This window comes from Neophocaena asiaeorientalis, unplaced genomic scaffold (genome assembly GCF_003031525.2).
Source record: "Neophocaena asiaeorientalis asiaeorientalis breed wild unplaced genomic scaffold, Neophocaena_asiaeorientalis_V1.1 scaffold218, whole genome shotgun sequence".
Lineage (NCBI taxonomy): Eukaryota > Metazoa > Chordata > Mammalia > Artiodactyla > Phocoenidae > Neophocaena > Neophocaena asiaeorientalis.
In genome coordinates, this window is record NW_020172818.1 from 12,367,750 (window position 1) to 12,381,396 (window position 13,647).

The 13,647-nt window shown below is 45.0% G+C and overlaps 1 protein-coding gene across 1 annotated transcript in view; it reads right to left on the reverse strand.

Moving 5' to 3' along the window:
• The window catches only part of EVC2 (EvC ciliary complex subunit 2), a 144,545-nt gene that overhangs the window by 66,751 nt on the left and 64,147 nt on the right, over nucleotides 1–13,647 (reverse strand). The window lies entirely within an intron of this gene.

Genomic DNA, 13,647 nt, shown 5'->3' on the forward strand with positions numbered 1-13,647 from the left:
TGTACCATAGTAATAGAAGATTTTAATAACAGGGGAAACTATGTACAGGGTATGTAGGAACTCTCTGTACTATCTTCTCAATTGTTCTGTAAATCTAAAACTGCTCTAAAAATGAAGTCTACTCAAGAAATATTTGTGAGATACTTCACAGAGTCACAGGTTCTAAAACTTGATTGTAATGCTGTAATGGTGGTTGTACAGCTATATATATTTACACATATATATCAGACTGTACTCTTAATGTGGGTGAATTTTATGGTTTGTTGGTTATACCTTTATAAAACTATTACAAGATGCACAGGACAAGACTATGTCTATGATAGAAAAATCTGGAAAATAAACACAGAAAGAGACTTCATTCACTGTAGGTCTATCACCCAGTCAGAACCAATGGAGATATTTTGCTGTATTTGCTTCCAGTTTTTTTTTTGTCCACATATTTTCCCCATGGATGTATATTGTTTACATAGATGCAAGTATAGTTTTGTCCTGTTTTCAATTAATGTTGTAACAGGCATCTTCCAGTTGTATTTAAAAACTGTAAAAGTTTCCTATGATGGTTGCAAAATACTTCATGATGTGGTGTACCATGATTCAATTAACCATTCTTCTAGTGGCGCACATTTGGGTTACTTGCAAAATTCAAAGTCTAAGATAAGCTGAAGTGAACATCTTTGTAAAGAGTTTTTGATATTCACAATGATTTTTTCAGTATGATTTCTACAAAGGGAATCAAATGCTAGCCATATTTTAAGCCTCTTAGGGCATCCTGCCAAACTGCTTTCCAGAAGTTCCCCAGCAATGCAGTAGGATCCTTATTTCACCCCTCCCTGTAAAATGTTTAAATATATTTAATAATTTGATAGGAGAAAATGGCATCTGACTGTAAAAATATAAGGGTTTTAAGAAAACTTTATTATGGGGCTTCCCCGGTGGCACAGTGGTTAAGAATCCACCTGCCAATGCAGGGGACATGGGTTCAAGCTCTGGTCCAGAAAGATCCCACATGCCGCAGAGCAACTAAGCCCATAGGCCACAACTACTTAGCCTGCGCTCTAGAGCACGCGAGCCACAACTACTGAGCCCGTGTGCCACAACTACTGAAGCCCGTGCACCTAGAGCCCATGCTCTGCAACAAGAGAAGCCACTGCAATGAGAAGCCCGCGCACCGCAACAAAGAGTAGCCCCTGCTCACCACAACTAGAGAAAGCCCATGCACAGCAACAAAGACCCAATGCAGCCAAAAATAAATAAATAAAATAAATTAAAAAATTAAAAACTTATGAAAAGAAAAATAAGAAAACTTTATTATGGAAATTTTCAGGCACTTAAAGTAGGTAGAATAATCAGACTCCCAATGTAATCATTACTCAACTTGGAAAACTGTCAATATTTGCCAATCTTGTTTTAGATCATTTTACCTTTAATTTCCTCAGTATCCATCATTAACTGTCAACTGTATATATATATATATATATATACACACACACACACACACACACACACACACACACGTGCATATGTATGTCTATATATGTGTATATATGTGTTTATGTATATCAGTTTTGCCTAACCTTGATGTCATTATCATATTCAATACCATTTAACCGTATCATATTTAAAGTGTTAAACAATAATTCCAATAATTAATATCAGTCATTATTCAGACTACCTCAAGTGTCCCAAAATAATTTTTACAGTTGAAAGTTAAATTCAAGAACCAAACAAAATCCCACAATGTTGACTAAGTCCACTTTATTCTATATCATTCTGCCCTTCCTTTTTTTTTTTTTTTTTTTTTTTGCGGTACGCGGGCCTCTCACTGTTGTGGCCTCTCCCGTTGCGGAGCACAGGCTCCGGACGCGCAGGCTCAGCGGCCATGGCTCACGGGCCCAGCCGCTCCGCGGCATGTGGGATCTTCCCGGACCGGGGCACGAACACCTGTATCGGCAGGCGGACTCTCAACCACTGCGCCACCAGAGAAGCCCTCTGCCCTTCCATTTTCCCTTCCATGATTTGTTGGGGAAACCTGGTCATTCATCCTGCAGAATGTCCCACATTCTGGACTTGGCTGATTGCTTCCAAAGGGTGTCATTGTTCCTCTATCCCTTGTATTTCCACAAACTACTAGTTAGATCTAAGGTCTTGATTAGAGTCAGATTAAATTTGTTTTTTTAAAATGTACCATAAGTAGTACCATGTGCTTCCTGTAGGATCATACAACGGGTAAATACTAAGATGGATCACAAGTTCAAGTGGTGCAAGCATGATCCCTATATTATGAAATTCCCTATCTACCTTTCACCTAATGGTTTTAGTATACATTGTAATTGTTACCTAGATCCATGATATCACTAGGGGTTGAAAAATCACACTTTCTAATTCTATCATTTCTTCTCTATTTTTTTAAGCTGGAATTCTTCACAAAGAACTTTCTCTCCTCAATAATGCAGTTACTCTGACATAAAGCTTATAATTATGATAGATGTTTGACTCTTTGCTAGTTAAAGAGCTGGTGTCATAGCAACCTCCCATGGTGACAAATGAGTTGGGGTCTGTTTGTTCATTGGTTTATTTGCTTGTTTAGGTATGAGAGCAAAAGGTTAATAAAACTTTTTCCAACTTCCTGAGAATCTGAGCTTTGGCTTTTACCTGAAAACCTCAGAAGGACAAGAACATCAAATGTCATAAAAAATGAAACCTGATTGGTAAATTACATCTGGATGGGAGGACCTGTAAATGAACCATAAATCCCTAACAGGGAAGCAGACACTGTGCTTTGAACTTTCCCGAGTGAGGTCATTCTTGGACCTGGGCATGTCCCTTGTGGAAATGCTGGAAGCCATGCCCGCGAGTTATTACAAAAGATGCTGGCAACTCTGGGGTATGAAGCGTTTAAGCCAGGAATGCTCCCATAGCTGCCTGATGTAGACTGAATCTCCTTGCACTAGAGCTGTGTGACTTGGGGAGAAAATACCTCCTGGACAGCTATCGGTTGCAGTGTGACCTGAGGCAAGGGCACCCACAGAAGACTGTCTAATGCTGCCCTCACAGTGGACACGTACTCTGTGTTCCTGCCCTCGAGCTACACAGAAGGGGTCAAGTGTGGCCTATGGGAGTCTGAAGAGTGGAAATGTTGAGATGAATCTAGCAAGACCCCATGCCTCTGCGTAGAATCACTATGAAATTGTACATATTTGGTGGGTTTCAATCGACTACAGCCATTATTCTTTTTAATGCTCAAATTTTACCATCTTAGATCAAAATGTCTCCCGTGTCCTTTAGACCAAATTAATATAGTTTTAAACAACAGCTCGTTCACTTCATTCTTTCATTTCCTCAACAGGTACTTACTGAACATGGCATGTGCGGAGAGTGTTTGCAGGTTACAAAGCAAGGAAAAAGCAAAGAGATGCCTTCAGGTGGTGTGTGCATGGTTAAATATCCAAGGAACCAAACCAACCATGTTCCACAGTCTCAGAAAAGAATTACTTCTCTACTGGGACAGACAAAATAGATTTCACACCTTTAATGAAGCTTTTTGTGGTAGACAAAATAATGCCCCCGGCAAAGATGTTCATGTCCTAATCCCCAGAGGCTGTGAATCTGTTAGGTGACATGGTAAAGGAGAAATAAGGTTGCAGATGGGAACTAAGGCTGCTAATCAACCCACCTTACACCAGAGATTGATAACAAGGTCTTTAAAAGTGGAAGAGGGAGGTAGAAGAGGAATGGGAATCAGAGGGAGATTCGATGAAGGAAGCGGGGGTAGGGGGGTAGGAGTGATGGAATCATCAACTTTGAAGATGGAGGAAGGGGTCACGAGCCTCGGAATGTAGGCAGCTTCAAGAGGATGGATAAGGCAACGAAATGGATTCTCCCCTACAGTTGACATCTTGAGTTTTCCTAGCGAGGCCCATGTTGGACTTCGATGTCCAGAACTGTAAGATAATACATTTGTGTTGTTTTAAGCCACCAAGTTTGTGGTCACTTGTTACAGCTGGATATGAAACTCATACACCTTATCTGACTCACTCCATCCATCATTCATTCATTCATTCATTTATTAACTTGTATTAGAAAATGGGTGGCTGCCTATTGGGTAAACTGCAAGTGCTTTGCCAGGTACATGGGGATTGAAATGAACAGGAGGACATTTCCATAAGTTCTCTGCTGTTAAATCGCTTCCTAGCTTAAGCAAGCTGGGTAAAGGACTCGGCTTCCCCACCGCACAATGGGGACCATCCTCATAGGTAGTTGTTCAGGGCTAAAAGAGATAAGATATAGAAAATACATGGTGCAGAGTCCGGCATTTTGTTGTTTCTAAATACAGTCGTTTCCTTATTCTTCTCTATTCTCTCTCCCAGGAAATTGGTGGCAGAAGAGTCGGTCCTCACAGCTCACCCTTCCCGATCCCCTGGGAACACAAGCTCACAGGCACTTTCTGTTTTAATAGTATTAATGTTAACCACCATGGATAAACTCCCAGAAGTAACAATAAAACTGTCAGGGTGTTCCAAAGCCACAAAAGAAAGAAAAATGTCCCTTTAGACCAATTAAAATAGCATGCAATTAATGAAGGTGTCATCTGTTAATTTCCCAACCAGCCACAGAAGAACTAAATGCCTATTAAGAATGCATAGTTTGCATACAGGATTGGATCCACTGGTAAAATCCTCATCACCCCCTATGGTACTTTTAATTATTTAGACAACAATGAAATACACATATTTTCCCACTCCCCGCCCCCTCCAAAAGTCCCTAATGCCTCCATGAAACGAAGACATTTTGAGTTGCACAGGCTGGACTGGGATTCTTCATCTTCTTTACTACTTCAACCAGTTGGCAAAGTTAGCAAGATTCAAACGCTTCTTTCCTAGAGAACATTTAATTTTTTCAGGTCACAAAAGTGTCAGCTTTTGTCACTGTACTTTAGAGAGGAATGTACTTAACTCTGGCCAGTTTTGCTGCATATACATCCCGTACAAGCCATAGCCCTCTTATAAATGAGTGATTTCACATGGGAGTTAGAACAATGACCAGCACAGAGGGAGCACTTCATAAATATAAGCCATTAAAATGTATTAGTGGCTTTCCCACGATAACATCTTTGCAAAAGAAATGGCACAGCTTAACTTATCCAAGAACTGATTAATAATTTGCGTAGCTACTGATGATACAAAAGAAACAAAGACATAGGTGTCTCTTTCCTTATTTATTTTGTATAAAAATGAATCAAGTTCTCACCAAATGGCAAGCAAGGTGTCAGAAAGAAGCTACAGTAGGATTTGATACAGAAGGCAGTAGGTGTTCTCCTGAATGAGAAAGAGGACTCATTAACATGGAGGGTAATCCATTCAGAGTGAAAATGAAATGGCCATGGCCATTTTTTATAATACAAATCTCCATGTTGGCTGATGTAAGCATAACAGACCCACAAAAACCAACTGAGTATTAGTGAAACCAAAATTTTCCTCATAGGAGCCAATTTCCATGGCATCTTACTGCAGCAAGATTCCATGTAGAGACCATAAATCATATTTATATCCAATCGATTTGAGGGCCTGGACAATAAGAATTCAGGGGAAAATACCTCCTGGGTATCCTGTCAAAACTGTAATGGCAGGTTAAATCAGAGTAAAACTAACTACTGTGTGTGCGTGAAACACTGGTTGAAGTTATGATAAACCCTAAACTTTTTAGTTTGGTATAAACTCAAGTAGATTGTCAGATCCAGGGTCAGCATCCTTGTCTTTGACTTTTTCCTCTTAAAGATCTCTTGGTTTAGAAGTCAGCTTGGGCCCTCCCTCTCCAAGCTTGAAGCAGAGGCTCATTAACTCCTTCCATCCTGGCGTTTCCACATCACTGCTCACTCCCCAACCCCTCGGTGGCCAGACCTGACGGGACAGCTCTGGAACAGGCGAAAAATGTAAGGGAGAGTTCCTCTCTGCACTTGGCCGTTTCCCAAGAGATGGTGTTTCACTATGTCTGAAAACATGAGCTCGGGAGTCACGCCAACTTAGCTTCCAATCTCAGCTCCCCCTTAGGCGCTGGGTGACTCAGGTGAGTTATTTGATGTCTCTGATCCTAGATCCCTAGTTGGTTAGTAAGAATATTATCACCCATGTCAAATGAAGCCACTGAGATGCACATGCACTTATCTACAAAATAGAAACAGACTCACAGACATAGAGACCAGACCTGTGGTTACCAAGGGCAAGGGGGTTGGGGGAGGGGAGGATTGGGAGTTTGGGATTAGAAGATGCAAATTATTATATATAGGATGGATAAACAACAAGGTCCTACTGTATAGCCCCAGGAACTATAGTCGATATCCTGTAATAAATCATAATGGAAAAGAATATGAAAAAGAACATATTTATGTATAACTGAATCGCTTTGCTGTACAGCAGAAATTAATATTGTAAATCAACTATACTTCAATAAAATACGTTCTTAAAAAAATGAAGGTCATTGAGAGGATTAATAGTGCCTTTTATGCACAGGCTTTGTTTTAATAGCTTGATGGATATCAAGCCATTTAATCCCCATGATGATCTTATAAGGTAGGTGAAGAAACTGAGACACAGAAAAAGTACCTTGTTGAAAGTCACAATGCTATTAGGTGGCAGAACTGGGATTTGAAGCCATGACATGTGGCTCCAGAGTCCTGGCTCTATACTCTGCCCCACTGTCTCACACTGACACGCACAAAGCACTTAGCCGGTGCCCGGCACAAAACAGATGCTGGAAAATGTTACTACACATTGTTGTTGCTGTGGTTATGGCCATCAGAGTCTTCCTTGGTGTCATTTTTTTTTTTTAATTTATTTATTTATTTTTGGCTGTGTTGGGTCTTCGTTTCTGTGCGAGGGCTTTCTCTAGTTGTGGCAAGTGGGGGCCACTCTTCATTGCGGTGCGCGGGCCTCTCACTGTCGCAACCTCTCTTGTCGCGGAGCACAGGCTCCAGACACGCAGGCTCAGTAGTTGTGGCTCACGGGCCTAGTTGCTCCAGGGCATGTGGGATCTTCCCAGACCAGGGCTCGAACCCGTGTCCCCTGCATTGGCAGGCAGATTCTCAACCACTGCACCACCAGGGAAGCCCTTGGTGTCATTCTTTATGGCAAAGAAAAGAAAATTTGAAGGGAACATAAACAGATGGATAGATAGATGGAGCAGTGGAGAGATGAATGTTACATAAATAGATTACATTTGAAATTCTTATTTGTATAGCTGGATTTTGCTCTACCTGGAGATTAGATGACAGTGATGGGAAACAAAATGTAAGGTGGAACATTTAAAGACGGCTTTAGAAATGAGATCAACCTTGGACATCAGCTAAGTCATCTTTCCAACCAACTCCCAGGTGTCCTTATTATCTTTCCTGCAGAAGTCCCCCAGCCACCACTCTGCACACGCATGGTGAGGGGTGCTAACTGCCTCTCCGGGCGGGCTTTCCATCGTGGGAGAGCTCAGTCAGTCAGAATGGTCTTCTTCGTAATCCACTAGAAGCCACCTCCCTAAAATGTCTATTGTTGTTCCAGGTTCCACCATCTTCTGCATGATTTCAGAGGTATCTGGCAATGGTGACCATGTGTACACCATTTCCAATTGTGGGCAGACGACACGGGTTTACCAAGTGCAACAGGAGGCTGGCAAAGCCGGGGTCACTGAAAAGAATGGATTGAGGGTCCAGGATGGACTTGAGGTGAGTGCAGGTGGCTGGTGAAGGCATGGTAACGACCAGGAATCGGGTGGTGAAGGTGAGACGGAAAGAGGGGAGAGGTCTGGGAGAGAGAGGTGAGGGGCCCCAAGGAGAGGCCGTGTCGGGATGACGCCCACAGTTCACCAGGCTGCTTGGTTGCTCACGTGGAACCTTGAATGGGGACTCCTGGTTAAAGATGAGGAGGGCCTTTCAAGGACTACAAGCTGCCTACACTGAGATGGACGACTTACTGGCTTCCTGGAGCTGCTGTAACAGAGTCTCACAAACCAGGTGGCTCAGGACAACAGAAACGTCTTGTGTCACAGATCTGGAGGTCAGAAGTCTGGATCAAGAGGTGGGAAGCTATGCAGGGGGGTTAAGACCCTCAGGAGCATCCTTCAGTCTGTGAGGGCTCGGAGTTGCAGATGAATGGTCCAGGGTAAGAGAGACAGAGGGCTGGAGGGTTTGCAGTTTTACACGGGCCTCGACCCAGAACCAACTAGAGGATGCACGGTTTGGGCACACGGGCCTCCAGCAGAAGCTCTCGAACTATTAGGCATCAGAAGGACCAGAATGACTTCAAGTCATGTTAAGATGCAGATTCCCAGCACTACTCTCAGATTCTGATTCCGAAGAAATGGATTAAGTGCTGTATTGGTTTCCTAGGACTGCCTCATTAACAAAGTACCACAAACCAGGTGGCTTCAAACAGAAATGTATTCTCTTCCACTTCTGGAGGCCAGAGTCTAAAGTCAAGGTGTCCACGGGGTTGGTTCCTTCTGAGGACCATGAAGGAGAATCTGTCCTATACCTCTCTCCCAGCTTCTGGTGTTGTCAGCAATCTTTGGCATTCCTTGCCTTGTAGAGGCATCACTAGTCTTTACCTCTGTCTTCACATGATGTTCTTCCTTTCTGTTTCTGTGTCCAAATTTCCCTCTTATAAGGACACCAGTCATACTGGCATCTTAATTGTATCTGTAAAGATTCTATTTCCAAATAAAGTCATATTCACTGGTGCTGGGGTTTAGGACTTCAATATATCTTTTTGCAAGGACACAATTCAAGCTCTAACAGCAGCCTCCCAAGAATGGAAGCCCCTCACTGTCAATGAGATATCCAAGTAGAAATGGGTTGACCATCTGTTGGGTGTACTAGAGACAATGGAATAGAGCAGGACCCCATGGTCCTTGCCCTCCATCTGCCTCTTGTCTATAGAAAAACTTTAGCCAAAGAATAAAATTAATCAGAAAGGGCCTCCCTGGTGGCACAGTGATTGAGAGTCCACCTGCTGATGCAGGGGACACGGGTTCGTGCCCCGGTACGGGAAGATCCCACGTGCCGTGGAGCGGCTGGGCCCGTGAGTCATGGCCGCTGAGCCTGCGCGTCCGGAGCCTGTGCTCCACAACTGGAGAGGCCACAGCAGTGAGTGGCCCGTGTACCGCAAAAACAAACAAACGAACAAACAAAAATTAATCAGAGAGTGAGAAATGCAGAAGCAAAGGAAAACAGTCAAACACGACCAAATAACAATAGTTCAGTCATTAAGCAAAGTCAAGGACTTTTAGTTCTTCTTCAAGGGCTATAGATAATATTCTGAGCCATGGCCATATCCTCTGAGCTGTTCTGTAGATACTGAAACCCCCGCCAGGTGGAAGAAGTTAACTACATGATGGTCAGACTGTAGCCGTGACATAAGCTGCCACAATTCTGAGAGCTAGCCTCAAAGAAATGGGAACAAACTGACCCGGAAACTGAAGATGAACTGTAGCTAAAACAGTCAAGATGATGCTGATCAGACAACCGCATGACCAGTTTCCAGATGACTGTCGGAGCTGACTGTGCTGCTTCCGCACGTAGCCCCCTCCCTCCACCTATACACCCCTGAAAATTCCCTTCAAAAGCTCTTGTACACTGATTGTCAGGGGAGAGTTGGCCTTTGGACATGAGTCTGCCTTCTCCCCCGGTTGCTGGCCTCCAAAATAATCAAAACTTTCCTTTCCACCAGCCTTGCCTCTTGAGTACTGGCTTTCAAGCAGCGAGTAGCCGACCTAACTTTTGGTAACAAGAATACTTTTTCCCTGGCCAAGAATTTAGACCAGATGACCTCTAAGATCCTTTGCAGCATCAAAACTCTAAGATTCTATCCTCCCAGGAAAGTAGAAATCACTTTATACTTGATGTTAGCTAACAGATGATCAGCAATTTGTGAAAATGGTTTTCATCCCACATCTGTCCTTTCACTAGTTTATAAGGGTGTACTCTTACATAACCAAGAAAAGCTTATTTTCCCACTCATTGATGCATACATATAAAATGTGCCCTTTGTTGCTCATTTAACCTTCACCACATCCCAACATATCATGACAACCACCTGCAAGGTGTGCCATCCTGGCAGCCTCGAGGGAATGTCCAGCCCCTCATGAGCTCAGCCACCACTGTTTCAGGAGGTGAACGAATTTCTGGGCTTTTTATTGTCACACTTGCAGAGTTAACGATTTTTCACTTTACGTGCACTGGACACAATCACAGCATTAATCCTATTCTTGTTCACTCGTTCACCAACATTTACTGAGCACTTGGGGTGACTTGTCCACTTCTCGGGACTGGTGCTGATTACAGGGCAGACACGTGCTAAGGACAAGGAGATAAAGCTTCACGGTGCCCAGCATGGTGTGGAATCATATATATTTCCATGTGGTCCTCTGCTGATTGTCTGTCTCCCTCACTAGACTATAAGCCCCGAGGGCCAGGACCCTGCCTGTTGAGCTCACCCTTGCATTTCCAGCCCCTTGCCACCTACTGTAGACTGAACGACTCACGCGTGGGCAGCGGAATAAGGAGTCAGGAGTCACCGAGGAAATGCTGGCCATTTTTGCAAAATCCATGAAACTGAGCCGTAGAAAGAAACCATGGGGTTCAGTGGGCAGAATAGAGCCAAGAGCTAAAATGACTGGAAACAGGTGAATCACTTACTGTGAGCCAGGCATCGCCACGCTCAGGTCTGGGTGTGTGGGAGCTCATTAAACCTTCACCATCCCCGTGTTCAGATGAGGACACTGACACACAGGAAGGTTACGGGTTGTGGTCAAGGTCATTAAATGATTAAATGGCGGAGCCAGGAGTGGGGAAGAACCTTGCAACTCAAGCAGCCCTGCGCTAAGCCCAGGCGACCTCCTCTGCTAACCAGACAAGAAAACACAACTATACCTTCAACGTATGAAATGTTGTCCAACCTCACACATTATAAGAAAAGTGAAAAATTAGAGCTTCAGGGCGGTGCCATGGTTTCCTATCAGACCGACACAGGTAGAAAGATCAGCTGCCCCTAGGACTAGGGTGTGGGAAAGAGAGGATCTCAAACACTGGGGGCGGCAAACTGGTCTGGCCTCTATGGTGGGCAATACCTATTTTTAAAAATACACACTAATGCAGCAACTTGACTTTGAAGAATTCATGCTACAGATGACCTTGCACACGTGCATAAAGACGTCTGTGCTGGACAGGCACTGCCGCACTGTGGGAGGGTGTGGTTAAGACGGTAGACTCTGGGGGCTTCCCTGGCGGCGCAGTGGTTGAAAGTCCGCCTGCTGATGCAGGGGACACGGGTTCGTGCCCTGGTCCGGGAAGATCCCACATGCCGCGGAGCGGCTGGGCCCGTCAGCCATGGCCACTGAGCCTGCGCGTCCGGAGCCTGTGCTCCGCAACGGGAGAGGCCACAGCAGTGAGAGGCCCGCGTACAGCAAAAAAAAAAAAAAAAGATGGTAGGCTCTGGATGCATGTCCTGACCACACCTCCTACTTGCCTTATGAGCTCTGGAAAGTGACTTAAACTCTCTGGGCTTTAGTTTCCTCATCTGTAAACAGTACTTAGCTCAGAGGCTGCTCTGAAGGGTAAATATGTTAATGTCAATGTCAATAAAACAACCAGATCAGTGTCTCATTCGTATTAAATTCTCCAAAAATTCAGTTATGATTACTGTTATTGGAATATTACGCGGCCACTTAAAAGAGCAAGGTCGCTGTGTAGGTATAGATCTCCAAGACTGCTGCAAAGTGGGAGAAAAGGGAGCAAAACAGTGGGTAAAGTATGTGATTATTTTGCATTTTAATAAAGGAGTATATGTGTAAATATACATCTAGTCATCGATGATCTCCAAAGGGTACATGACATGGGTAATAGACTGCCTTTGCCTCTGGGGATGACAACCAGAGTGCAGGTGATGAGAAGACAATTTGGTTTTTACAGTATGGCCTCTTCTGTCATTCTAGTTCTTGGCCATGTTCATTAGTTACTATTCAAAAAACTGAGTACAGAAACAGAAAAAAAAGCAAACATGGGTGTTATCAGAGTCAGGGACTACGTGTCCCTGCAGGACAGAAAGAATTTCTGGGTCGCTTCTGACAACCTCTCTTCTGGCCGCTCTCTGTGGCTGGTGCCAGACCAATGTGGGTAGTGATGTCAAGATGGTGGCCCAGGCCAGGGCCTCCGAAGTCGGCTAGAAGCACCACCACACCCAGAGCACCCAGCCCTACCTGCCAGCACACACAAACTTCCATGAACTAGTGTCCATCACTGCAGCTGACTGATGGCCTGTGCTGGGGAGGGGCCACGTGCCTCTTCCCCCGGCTTACGGCCCTTCCACGTGGAGAAGATCTGGGAGTGGAAGTGATGGAGGACTGAAGCAGGAATCCCCTGCAGTCAGTTTTAGGGAGAGGCCTGCAGTGGGGCTGGCTATGCTTCCAGATAAAAGCCGCATCCTCCAGTCTAGCTCTTCTAAGTAATAAAAGTGATGGGTCATTTTTCTGGCTGGACTGGACAACATGCCTGATGTATGTCTTATCTCCCAATTGGCTCAGAACTCAAGGCGGTGGGAGATGGGAGCTGTTTACTGACCCCTCAGACATGCCCAACTGTTGAGATGATTCCTGTTATGTCTAAGAAACTCCTAAGAGGTTGCACGAACCTTGTGATTTGGAAGGGGTGTTGTGAGGAAGGGGAGATGCTGAGTCAGAGAGCACACCCATCACAGCCTGCAGTTGTTAAATGGACCATTTGTAACTCCTTGGCACACAGCGGAGGGGCCGCAGTGGGGGTGAGGGTGCTAGTCGACGACCATCCCAGCCTGCACCGCGTCTCACTGCACTGCATTTAGTCGTCTGGGTTGATTCTCCCCGTAGACGGCTGCATGTCGGGTCCTCACTTGGTCTGGCTTCCTCTCCAGCACCTCACCCAGCTCTGCGCCAAGCACTCAGCGGGAGGTCGGTCAACACTTGCCGAAAGAAGGTGTCTGTGGGACACAGAAGTTCTCCGACAAACACCTGGCTGCAAAGACGAGTGAGGGTCACCGTGGAAACCAGACTGGCACTGCTGCTGCTCTGCTCAGCAGCGGTCTCATTATGTCCCCATGAAAATCCCCCTCTGGCTGGTCGGGCACTGGTGGGACCCAGGGGCAAGGCACAGGTGTGAGGACAGGGCTGCTTTCTGCCTCAGTCGGCCTGTGTAGCAAGATGCTTGGCCATTTGATGCTCTAGGTGAACTTGATCCTTCCAGAAAGCCAGGAACGGCCCAGGCCTGGGTTATTTTCTTAAGAGCCCATTCATTTCCTGACAATGTCTCAATGACCCTTCAACATCCAGTGCGAATTTCACCCACTCATTCATTCACAAGACGATGGCTGATGCTCACCTAGTACCACCAGACTGGTTCCCTCCGAGGGCTCAGGGTCTAATGTGGAAACAGACACACAATCTGGGCATCACAAAACCATGTGGTGAGGGCCCGACGGGGCCCAGGGGTGGGAGCACGGGTGACTCTTGTTTGTGTCCCCACCATGTGGCATGGTATCTAACACATCCTAGATGCTTAATCAATACATGAAGAAAAAAAAAATGAAGGAAGAAAAAGGAAAGAAGGAAGGGAGGGGGGAAGGAGAGGAAGGGAGG